The sequence below is a fragment of the Primulina huaijiensis genome, chromosome 9 (assembly GCF_012295235.1).
Source record: "Primulina huaijiensis isolate GDHJ02 chromosome 9, ASM1229523v2, whole genome shotgun sequence".
NCBI lineage: Eukaryota > Viridiplantae > Streptophyta > Magnoliopsida > Lamiales > Gesneriaceae > Primulina > Primulina huaijiensis.
In genome coordinates, this window is record NC_133314.1 from 14327407 (window position 1) to 14337629 (window position 10223).

Consider the following 10223-nt stretch of genomic DNA (forward strand, 5'->3'; position numbering starts at 1 on the left):
ATGCTTGGACTTCTTCTTCAGCTGCTTGGCAAAAGTATGTGTTCTAAACTTCGTCGAAGCTTCAAAAATGTTCATTTTTGATGCAGCAAAGGCATTGACCTGTTCCCATACGCGCTCAATATGAGTTTGAATAGCATTTGAGGGCCTTGGTTCTTTGATCATCTTGCCCTTTCCTTTCTCATCAGTAAGAATATGTGGAATTTTTAGTCCAGAGTGAGTAGAGTCCACTCTTTCCTGAATAACACTTCCCTTAGATCGAGCAGGAGCAAGAATTGAAGGTCGTTTGATTTGAGTCAAGGGAGCTGAAGCTTTTGCTGATTTTTTCTCCTTATCAGCAGGAATTGCTGTCAAGGGAACAGCCTGAATAGGCTGTTGAGTATCTGATGCCTTTGGTTTCTCAGGAACAGCTGTCAGCGAAGCCACTGGCTTTGTTTTCTAAGTCCTTTGTTTCTTGGTGATCAGCTGAAAAGGTGTTTCCTCATAATCTGATCCACTGACAATCAGTTTCCTCTTGGTAGATTTCAGTTGGGCATGAGACCTAGCCTTTTTAACTGATTTGGGAACAGCCTGCTGCGTCCCAATCTCTTTCTTGATCTTCACGAATTGATCAGGAGACAGTTCCAGTTTTGTTTTTGGTGGCAATATGTTCTTGGCAGAGAATACCTTAAACTTGGATAGCTTTTCAGCATTGTCAGCCACTAAACCTTTTGTTTTCAGTAGATAACTGATTTGAACTGCATAACCTCTGGACTGCTTGGTAGATTGAAGCATATTTCGCAAAATACTGAAAGTAATATGCCTCCAGTTCATTTTCTTCTCTGCCATTATCACGGTCATGACTTGAAATTTTTCAAGAGTAAGGGCTGCAAATGAACCAGCCTTAGCCCGAATGCCCTTGGCAACTATATCAGCCAGAAATTGAATTTCTGGCTTCAGTTCTTTCTTAGGATCGGAGACTTTGATTTTCCTTCCATCAGCAGATAACAGGGATTGCATTTCTTCAATATCAGCAGTTCGTACCTCAGAGAAGCTGATAATTCCTTCAGTTGGTAGAGAGAAGATTCCCCGAAAGTTTCTTCAGATATGATCATTAGCTGATTATTGATAGTAATAGAGATATTTCCATCAATAGTAACAAAACCCTTTGTATAGAAATCATTGATTTCCTTTGGATAGATGGTTTGTGAAGATTGCCCTTGAAACGTCTTCAGCCCAGCTGATTCTAGTTTCTTAAAAACATTCTTCACCTCAACCCAGTTACTGATAAAACTGAATCGAAATCAATGGCCATAGCATTTAGAACGTGCGCGGGGATTTGGTTTGCCATTTCAGATAATGAAGAAACCTGTAATTTTCACGAAATAAGCTTTGAGAAGGTATTTGCTCTGAGAAAATCTTTGTGTGCGTAAAAGAGAGAACTGAATCGAGGCGGGGACAAATACACATGTGTGTGACTAATCAAATTTTTGGACACGTGTCAGCCCATTTAAGTAGAAACGTGTGTACGTGTGCAAGAGTCGTGTATATAAGTTTAATGGCCCAAGTGGGTGGTTGTCACTTTGATTGTTGCACTCCCAAGAGCAGGTTGTCCACAAGTAGTATAATTCGGTGAGTCCGATATCGTATCCACAGGGAAGCTAAGGTAATTAAAAGTCCACTACAATGTCTTTTTGTTTTGTTTTTGTTTTTGTTTCTTTTTAATTTTAATTGTTTGAATCTTTAATGGGTAAATTTTAATTGGTCAAATTTTAATTTAAGTAGTTGAGATTAAAAGATCTACTCTTGGTATTTTAATAAAGTTAACATTAACGAACAATATTGAAATCTACTTAATAAAATGGTTCAAATATATTAAATAATCATATTTATATTATGTTATAAATTATTATCTTATAAGTATATAATATATACCAAAACTTATAAATGTGGTCAAGTATTTATTGTGCTATATATATTTGTAAACACTAAATCAAGGTTCCCACTTTAAATGGTTGGTAAAACCAAACAAACATTTAAATGGTACCAATAAATTAATACTATGATATATTCATATATAATAAATCAAGGAATCCAAGTTAAATGGTTGGTAAAACCAAACTAACATTTAAATGGTTCCAAGAATTTAATATTATAATATATTTATATATAATAAATCAAGGCATCCACTTTAAATGGTTGGTAATACCAAACTAACATTTAAATGGTTCCAAGAATTTAGTGTAACATATAGCAACAATAAATCAAAACTCCCACTTATAAGTAGGGTATAAAAATGCTTAAAGAAATAAATATAACATAAACAATAAATAATGATTAAATAATATAAAACATAGATTCTTACCTTTTAATAACCTTATTATCATGCCAAGAGTTTCACCTTATCATCTCAACTTTAGGAAGTTAGCTATTCATTATTCAAAGTGTAAAACTTTGAATATGAAATTAACATGCTAATTGTATTTAAATGAAGAAATAAAGGAAAAATATAGAGAGAAATATTATGAACTCAAAGGTTTGTTCATAGAATGAGGGATATCTCAATACATTACAATGCACCCCTATTTATAGCCAAATTTGGGGAGACAACCACAAATAAAATATTATTTTTTTACACATAAGTCTTCATTGGTGTTCCAAGATATTATATTATATTACACATCACTTTTGAAAATCTTCTTCTCCGAATTTGCTTCTTCACATAAAAAGAAACATGTGGATAATTGAGTTGTCTAGTTGTGGTATTTTTTTCAAACCATTTGACCAAGTAATTTGAGAGATATGGTCAAAATACTAGAGCATGGTAAAACTGCCACTCCTTTGGTAACTTTATTTGTTGCTTAATTTGATCCCAATTGTGAGAGGATTTTTATCTCATGCTTGTCAACAATATTGTAGATATTATAATCAACTTTCTACAGGTCCAAGAATCATCTTAATCCCATTTGCAACGCCAAGTTTATTCTTGTTTTATCGAACCTGTAAAAAATAGTAAAAACTTGTAATTACACAACAACTTATATTTTATACAATTTATTATAAAACATATAATATTTAAACATTTAATAAAACAAAAACTATATATTTATATTATAAAACATTTAATTAATGTACAATTTTTATGTTTATCACACCTCCCAACCAGCTTATTGCTAGTCCCTAGCAATTTAAGCGTTAATAGCAATACAAAACATATTGATTAATTTAAATAGAAATGTAATCAAAACTATCTAAGTGTTTAAATTAAATTTGAAAACTGTCAAAGTTATATCAAGATCATCATAATTATAATTTATGAAATAATTTGAGATGATCAATTCAAAGCTTATTTCAGGTAGTTAAATGTACACGGCCTTCAGAAATTCCTAGTAAGAGTCTCAACTCCATATCCTCACAGGTTAATAAATGTTTCAATTTATGGCAACGATTTCTCTCATGGAGTTGGAATACAGATAAATGCTCAGAAAAATGGTTTACAGAATGCAGACAGACAAACGAGCCAAACTAATCAAAAGATAGAAAATCCATTGATTCAAAATCTAGTTGTTCTTATTATATATTTTTTCTTGCTTTTTTTTTTTCATAACATCATGGAATCAGACTAAGTTTATGCTTCTTGACCACATATTTATTTAATTTGTACAATAAATTTCTCTCTTTCTTTTTTTTTTTTTTTTATGAGAGATATATGGGTCGTAGCATATAACTTAAAAATTACATAGATCTTCAATATCTTTCTTTTTGTATTTTCCCCTTTTTTTTTCAGGAAATATCATTTTTTTTTCAAAATAAGAACTCAAGATCTAAACAATAGATAGTCTCTCTCATGATCAATAAAGGCTCGAAAGCTGTTTTCTCAGTCCTCTCCACTCACTCACAAAATATGTGTGAGTTTAAAATTTTAGGCACTCTTATAAGGTATATCTTGGGCCATATACTTTAATACCTGATTTTATCACAATGGTTAATCACTCAAAAAGATTTCATAAATCATATTTTTATATTGATCAGAATATTAAAATTGACTTTTTTTTTCAAATAAAAATTTAAACATTCTTAAATAGATTAATGCATGTTCTAATTTAAATCTTTCAAACATGTAATGTATGACATTTTTGCAAAAATTACTAAGATACAAACAATAAACATGATTTTATTTTAAAATAATATTTTATTATTATTTTTTTTAAAATTTTTTTTTATAAGTTTGTTCTCCCCCCAATCAGAATATGACATTGTCCCTAATGTCAAAATAACTATTAATAAAGAGTACATAATGAAAGAGATATCACCTGGAATTTTAATGAAGATAACAAAATGAAACAAACGCAAACCAATCCACGACTTTTGAATCAATGATCCAACTTCCTTTTCTTACTGCTTGATTGCGACCAATTGATCTTTGTTATCATCGGATCGGGCTTATGAACAAAAGCTTCCAAATTATCAATTAATTGGTCGGCAGTCGAAGCAGAGATGAGCATTCTTCGTGAATTTTCTGAAATGAAATTCTGTTCCACAGCTTTATCAAGAAATGTCAACAAACTGTCATAATAATTATTGATATTCAACAAGCCCACATGTTTATTATGGATATTAAGTTATGCCCAAGAAACAGTGCGAAAAATTTCTTCTAATGTACCAAAACCACCTGGTAGTGCGATAAAAGTATCAGAATTTTCAATCATTTTTGTGATTCTTTCATACATAGAAGAAACTTTTTATTCCTCACCAATCGTAACACCTGTAATATTTCCTTCAGCTAAAGCTGTAGTAATAATACCCAAAACCTGAATACCTCCAAGATGAGCAGATGTTGAAACAGATCCCATTAACCCAATATTACCTCCCCCATATACCAAGTGAATTTTTCTCTCAGCCAATATCTTTCCAAGATTATTCGCTGCTTCTACAAACACTTCATTTTTTCCAGGACTCGACCCACAAAATACACAAATATTTTTCAATGAGTGTGCAGAGGTTCCAGCCATGTTTTTTTACTTTCTTCTTTTTTTTTCTGCGAAAATAGAGAGAAAGATGAGAGATTTTATAGGGGTAAAATGTTATCAGGACAAAACTATGGGTCACAGTTGTAAACAGAATAAACAGTAAAAACAATAATGACACACATGCATGTAAACAGTAGTGTGATTGTGGCTCACAATTTTCCTCTGGTTTTACGTCCAGAAACGGCTTCAACGCCTTCTATGAGTCGAGGATATGCTTCCCATCCAATTTTCTTATAAATTGGCAAACAGGGTCTTTTTAAGTCGGATTCCCAAGACTATGACGCCCATCTTGGAATTTTTCCCATAAACGGAGAAGTTCAATATGCACATGTCCAGTAGAATGCGTCTCAAGAGTCAATAAGATGTTATCTAAAGACTCCTTACTCAGCCCATTCTTAATGAAACCAATTTTATCTTCTCTGTTATTGGAAACACATCCCAAAGATCTGCATCGTTTGTCACAAGTCCATCTTGCACACTTATGACAAACCCCTAAACTTTTGGCCCTTCGTTTTTTCGCATAATTGCTTTTTCTTAATCCAGGCTAATACAGAATGAGCAATGATTGTGGAACTTCTCCTCCTAATAGGACCTTAGCTTCTATTACAAGACGAATATCTTCTGGAATTCTTTTTTGCATTAGCAATCTCAATTTTTCACGCCTTCCTGCATAAATTTTCTTAGAACATTTTCAGAAACAGAGGGAAAATATTTACAAATTTTTGAGAGAATTTCATCCATTTTGAAAAGAAAAGAAATGATTTTTTTTATTTTTGTATCTGCAATTATTGGAAACTGATTAAACCGACTATGAGATTCACGGAGTACCGTTATCCGCCATTTAACCGGGAAAATAAAAAGATTAAGGAAACCTGAAATAAAAACAAACAAAATTAAATGCAACACAAAAAAAATCAGGGATCGGAAAGGGAAATAAACTCTTCTTGAAAAATTTCATTTTCTAAAAATGGTTTAAGCCTTTGTCCATTTACTTTAAAAACATCACCATTTTTAGGATTTTCAATATCCACAGCTCCATAAGTATACACATGCTTTACAACATATGGGCCTGTCCATCTTGATCGTAATTTTCCTGGGAATATGTGAAGTCGAGAATTATAAAGAAAAACTTTTTTACCAATCTCAAAAGATTTTCTAAGAATTGTTTTATCATGAAATGATTTGATTTTTACTTTATAAATCCTTGAATTCTCATACGCGTCATTTCTGAGTTCATCAAGTTCATTAAGTTGCAATTTACGCAATTTGTTGGCATCATCCATGCTTGAATTTAAAGTTTTGATCGCCCAATAAGCTTTATGTTCCAATTCCACAGGCAAATGACAATGTTTTCCATAAACCAACCTATAGGGAGACATATTCAATGATGTTTTAAAAGCTGTTCGATATGCCCAAAGTGCATCATTAAGTCGCAGAGACCAATCTTTTCTATTTGAGTTAACAGTTTTTTCCAAAATTTGCTTTATCTCTCTATTAGCTAATTCAACTTGTCCATTTGTTTGAGGATGATAAGGAGTAGTTACTTTGTGAGTAATACCATATTTTTTCATTAATGAAGCAAATGGTTTATTAACAATGTGAGTTCCGCCAACACTTATCATGGCTCGAGGAATTCCAAATCTACTAAAAATATTTTCTTTTAAAAATTTGATGACGATTTTACGATCATTTGTTCGACATGAAATTGCCTCTATCCATTTGGAAACATAATCAACTGCAACTAAAATATACAAGTATCCAAACGACGGTGGAAAAGGTCCCATAAAATCTATTCCCCAACAATCAGAGATTTCAATTTCAATAATAGGATTCAAAGGCATCATGTTTCTTTTAGAAATCGCACCCAATTTTTGACAATTTTCACAAATCTTGCAGATTTTGTGGGTGTTTTTAAACAAAGTGGGCCAATAAAATCCACACTGCAGGATTTTTACAGCTGTTTTCTTTGAAGAAAAATGTCCTCCGCATGCTTCTGAATGACAAAATTTAATGACACTACTTACCTCATTGTTGGGTATGCAACGTCGAAAAATTTGATCCGGACAATACTTGAACAGATACGGATCATCCCAATAAAAGTTTTTTACCTCATTCAAAAATTTTCTTTTATCTTGAGAACTCCATTGCGGTGGCATTTTTCCTGTCACAAGAAAATTTACTATGTTAGCAAACCAAGGTGTAGTAGTAACTGAAAATAGATGTTCATCAGGAAAATTATCGTTAATTGGTGTCATTTCACAAGATGATCCTGTTACTAGTCTCGATAAATGATCGGCTACGACATTCTCGGTTCTTTTTTTATCTTTGATCACAATGTCAAATTCTTGGAGCAACAAAATCCATCGTATCAGTCGTGGCTTTGCATCCTGTTTGGTCAACAAATATCTAATAGCAGAATGATCAGTAAACACGATAGTTGTTGATCCAATCAAATAAGAACGAAATTTATCTAATGCAAATATTACAGCAAGTAGTTCTTTTTCAGTTGTGGAGTAATTCATTTGAGCATTGTTTAAAGTTCTACTTGCATAATATATCACATAAGGCTTACCGTTTCTTCTTTGACCCAATACTGCACCGACTGCATAATCACTCGCATCGCACATGATTTCAAATGGTAAAGACCAATCAGGAGGTTGCATGATAGGAGCTGATGTTAAATGTCGAATGATTTTATCAAAAGCATTTTGACATTCTTGAGTCCACTCAAATGCACTGTCTTTTGTTAAGAGGTTACAAATGGGTTTAGAGATTAAACTAAAGTCCTTTATAAACCTCCTATAAAATCCAGCATGTCCCAAAAATGAGCGAATTTCTTTAATGGTTTTTGGAGGGGGTAAATTGGCAATGACATCAACTTTTGCTTTATCAACTTCAATTCCATGAGATGACACGACATGTCCCAAAACAATTCCAGAAGTAATCATGTAATGACATTTTTCCCAATTTAAAATAAGACCTTTTTCCTCGCATCTTTTTAAAACTTTTTCCAAATTTTCAAGACAATTATCAAATGTATTCCCAAAGACAGTTAAATCATCCATGAAAATTTCCAAACAATTTTCAACCATGTCGCAAAAAATGCTTAGCATACATCTTTGAAATGTTGCTGGGGCATTGCATAATCCAAATGGCATCCTTCTAAATGCAAATGTTCCAAAAGGACATGTGAATGTAGTTTTATCTTGATCTTCGAGTGCAATGGGAATTTGATAATAACCTGAATATCCATCAAGAAAACAGTAGTATGGATGACCTGCTACTCTTTCTAAAATTTGATCCAAAAATGGTAATGGAAAATGATCTTTTCTAGTGGCGTCATTTAATTTTCTATAATCAATACACATCCGCCAACTAGATGGGACTCGACTTGTTAACAATTCACCTTTTTCATTTTTTATCACTGTGATGCCAGATTTTTTCGGAACTACTTGTGTTGGGCTTACCCACTTACTATCAGAAATAGGGTAGATAATCCCAACATCAAGTAGTTTGAGAACTTCAGTTTTCACAACATCTTTCATGTGTGGATTTAATCTCCTTTGTGGTTGTTGAGATGTTTTTGCATTTTCTTCTAAGTGAATTTTGTGAGTGCAAATTAGTGGATTAATGCCCTTGAGATCTTTTAGTGTCCAACCAATTGCATTTTTATGTCTTTTAAGCATATCAACTAATTTACCTTCTTCATCACTTGCTAGTTTGGAAGAAATTACCACCGGATATGTTTCATCTTCTCCAAGAAATGCATACTTCAATTCTTCTGGCAAGGGTTTTAACTCCAATATGGGTGGTTCGTCTTTGTTCTCATATTTTGCATCAAATTCTTTCTCTGATCCTGGTAACGAGTGATACCTGATAAAATCATCAAGATCAATTTCAATATTTTCTTTAACAGTTTCAATTGAACAAATATCTAATTGATCACGAGTACTCCCTTCTTGAATGTTTTCTTCCACAAGAGTTTCAATAAGATTTTCATCTTCACTTTCATCTCCTTTGTCATGTGGTTGCTTACAAAGATTAAACACATTAAGCTCCAAGGTCATGTTACCAAATGACAACTTCATTATTCCATTCCTGCAATTTATAAGAGCATTAGAAGTTGCTAAAAATGGACGACCTAAAATTACAGGAATTGCATTACAAGCTTCGATAGGTTGTGTATCTAAAACTATGAAATCGACAGGATATACAAAGTTATCAACTTGGACCAACACGTCTTCTACCATACCTCTTGGCACTTTAACAGATCTATCAGCAAGTAAAAGTGTTACCGAAGTAGGTTTTAACTCGCCTAGATTGAGTTCTTGATAAACTGAATATGGAAGTAAATTCACACTAGCTCCAAGGTCAAGCAAGGCTTTTTTAATCTTTCGTTCTCCAATAATACAAGAAATAGTAGGACAACCAGGGTCTTTGTATTTCAAAGCATTATTATTTTGAATGATTGCACTTACTTGTTCGGCTAAAAATGCTTTCTTTTTCACATTCAATTTTCTTTTCACAGTGCACAAGTCTTTCAAAAATTTGGCATATGATGGTACCTGTTTTATTGCATCTAATAAAGGAATATTAACTTTTACTTGTTTAAAAATATCATATATATCAGAATTCAAATTTGATTTTTTTGTATTTTTCAATGCATGAGGGAATGGTGGTGACACTGTCTGTTGAACCTCCTCTTCGCAAGTTATGGGTTCCACTTCCTTACCCTTTGGAGTTGATTTATCATCATCTTCACAAGGTTCAAGAATGGATTTTTCCACAACCTTACCACTTCGAAGGGTAATAACAGATTTTACCTGATCCATCGGTTGAGTTCCAGAAGTTCCAGTTTGTGAATGATGATCCTTGGGATTAGGCAGAGGTTGTGAAGGAAATTTACCTTTTTCATGAACATTAAGTGCAGATGCAAATTTAGCAAGAGTATCTTTCAAATCTGTCATGGTTTGAGCAGTTTGAGTATTGATAGACTCTTGCTTTGCAATGAAAGAATTCAATATATCTTCCAAATTCCTTTTAGGTGGAGGAACATAAGGTGCATAATTTTGAAAATTTTGTTGATTTTGGAAATGTGGTTGTGAAAATTGTGCAGCATTATCATTCCTCCAACTAAAATTTGGATGATTTCGCCAACCTGGATTGTAACTTTGAGAAAATGGTTCAAAATTTGGCCTTTTGAGATTGTTTAAAACA

General features: G+C 32.7%; 1 pseudogene; it reads right to left on the reverse strand.

Moving 5' to 3' along the window:
* Positions 1 to 5202: 5202 nt before the first annotated feature.
* Positions 5203 to 9973, reverse strand: LOC140984611 (uncharacterized; annotated as a pseudogene).
* Positions 9974 to 10223: the final 250 nt, after the last annotated feature.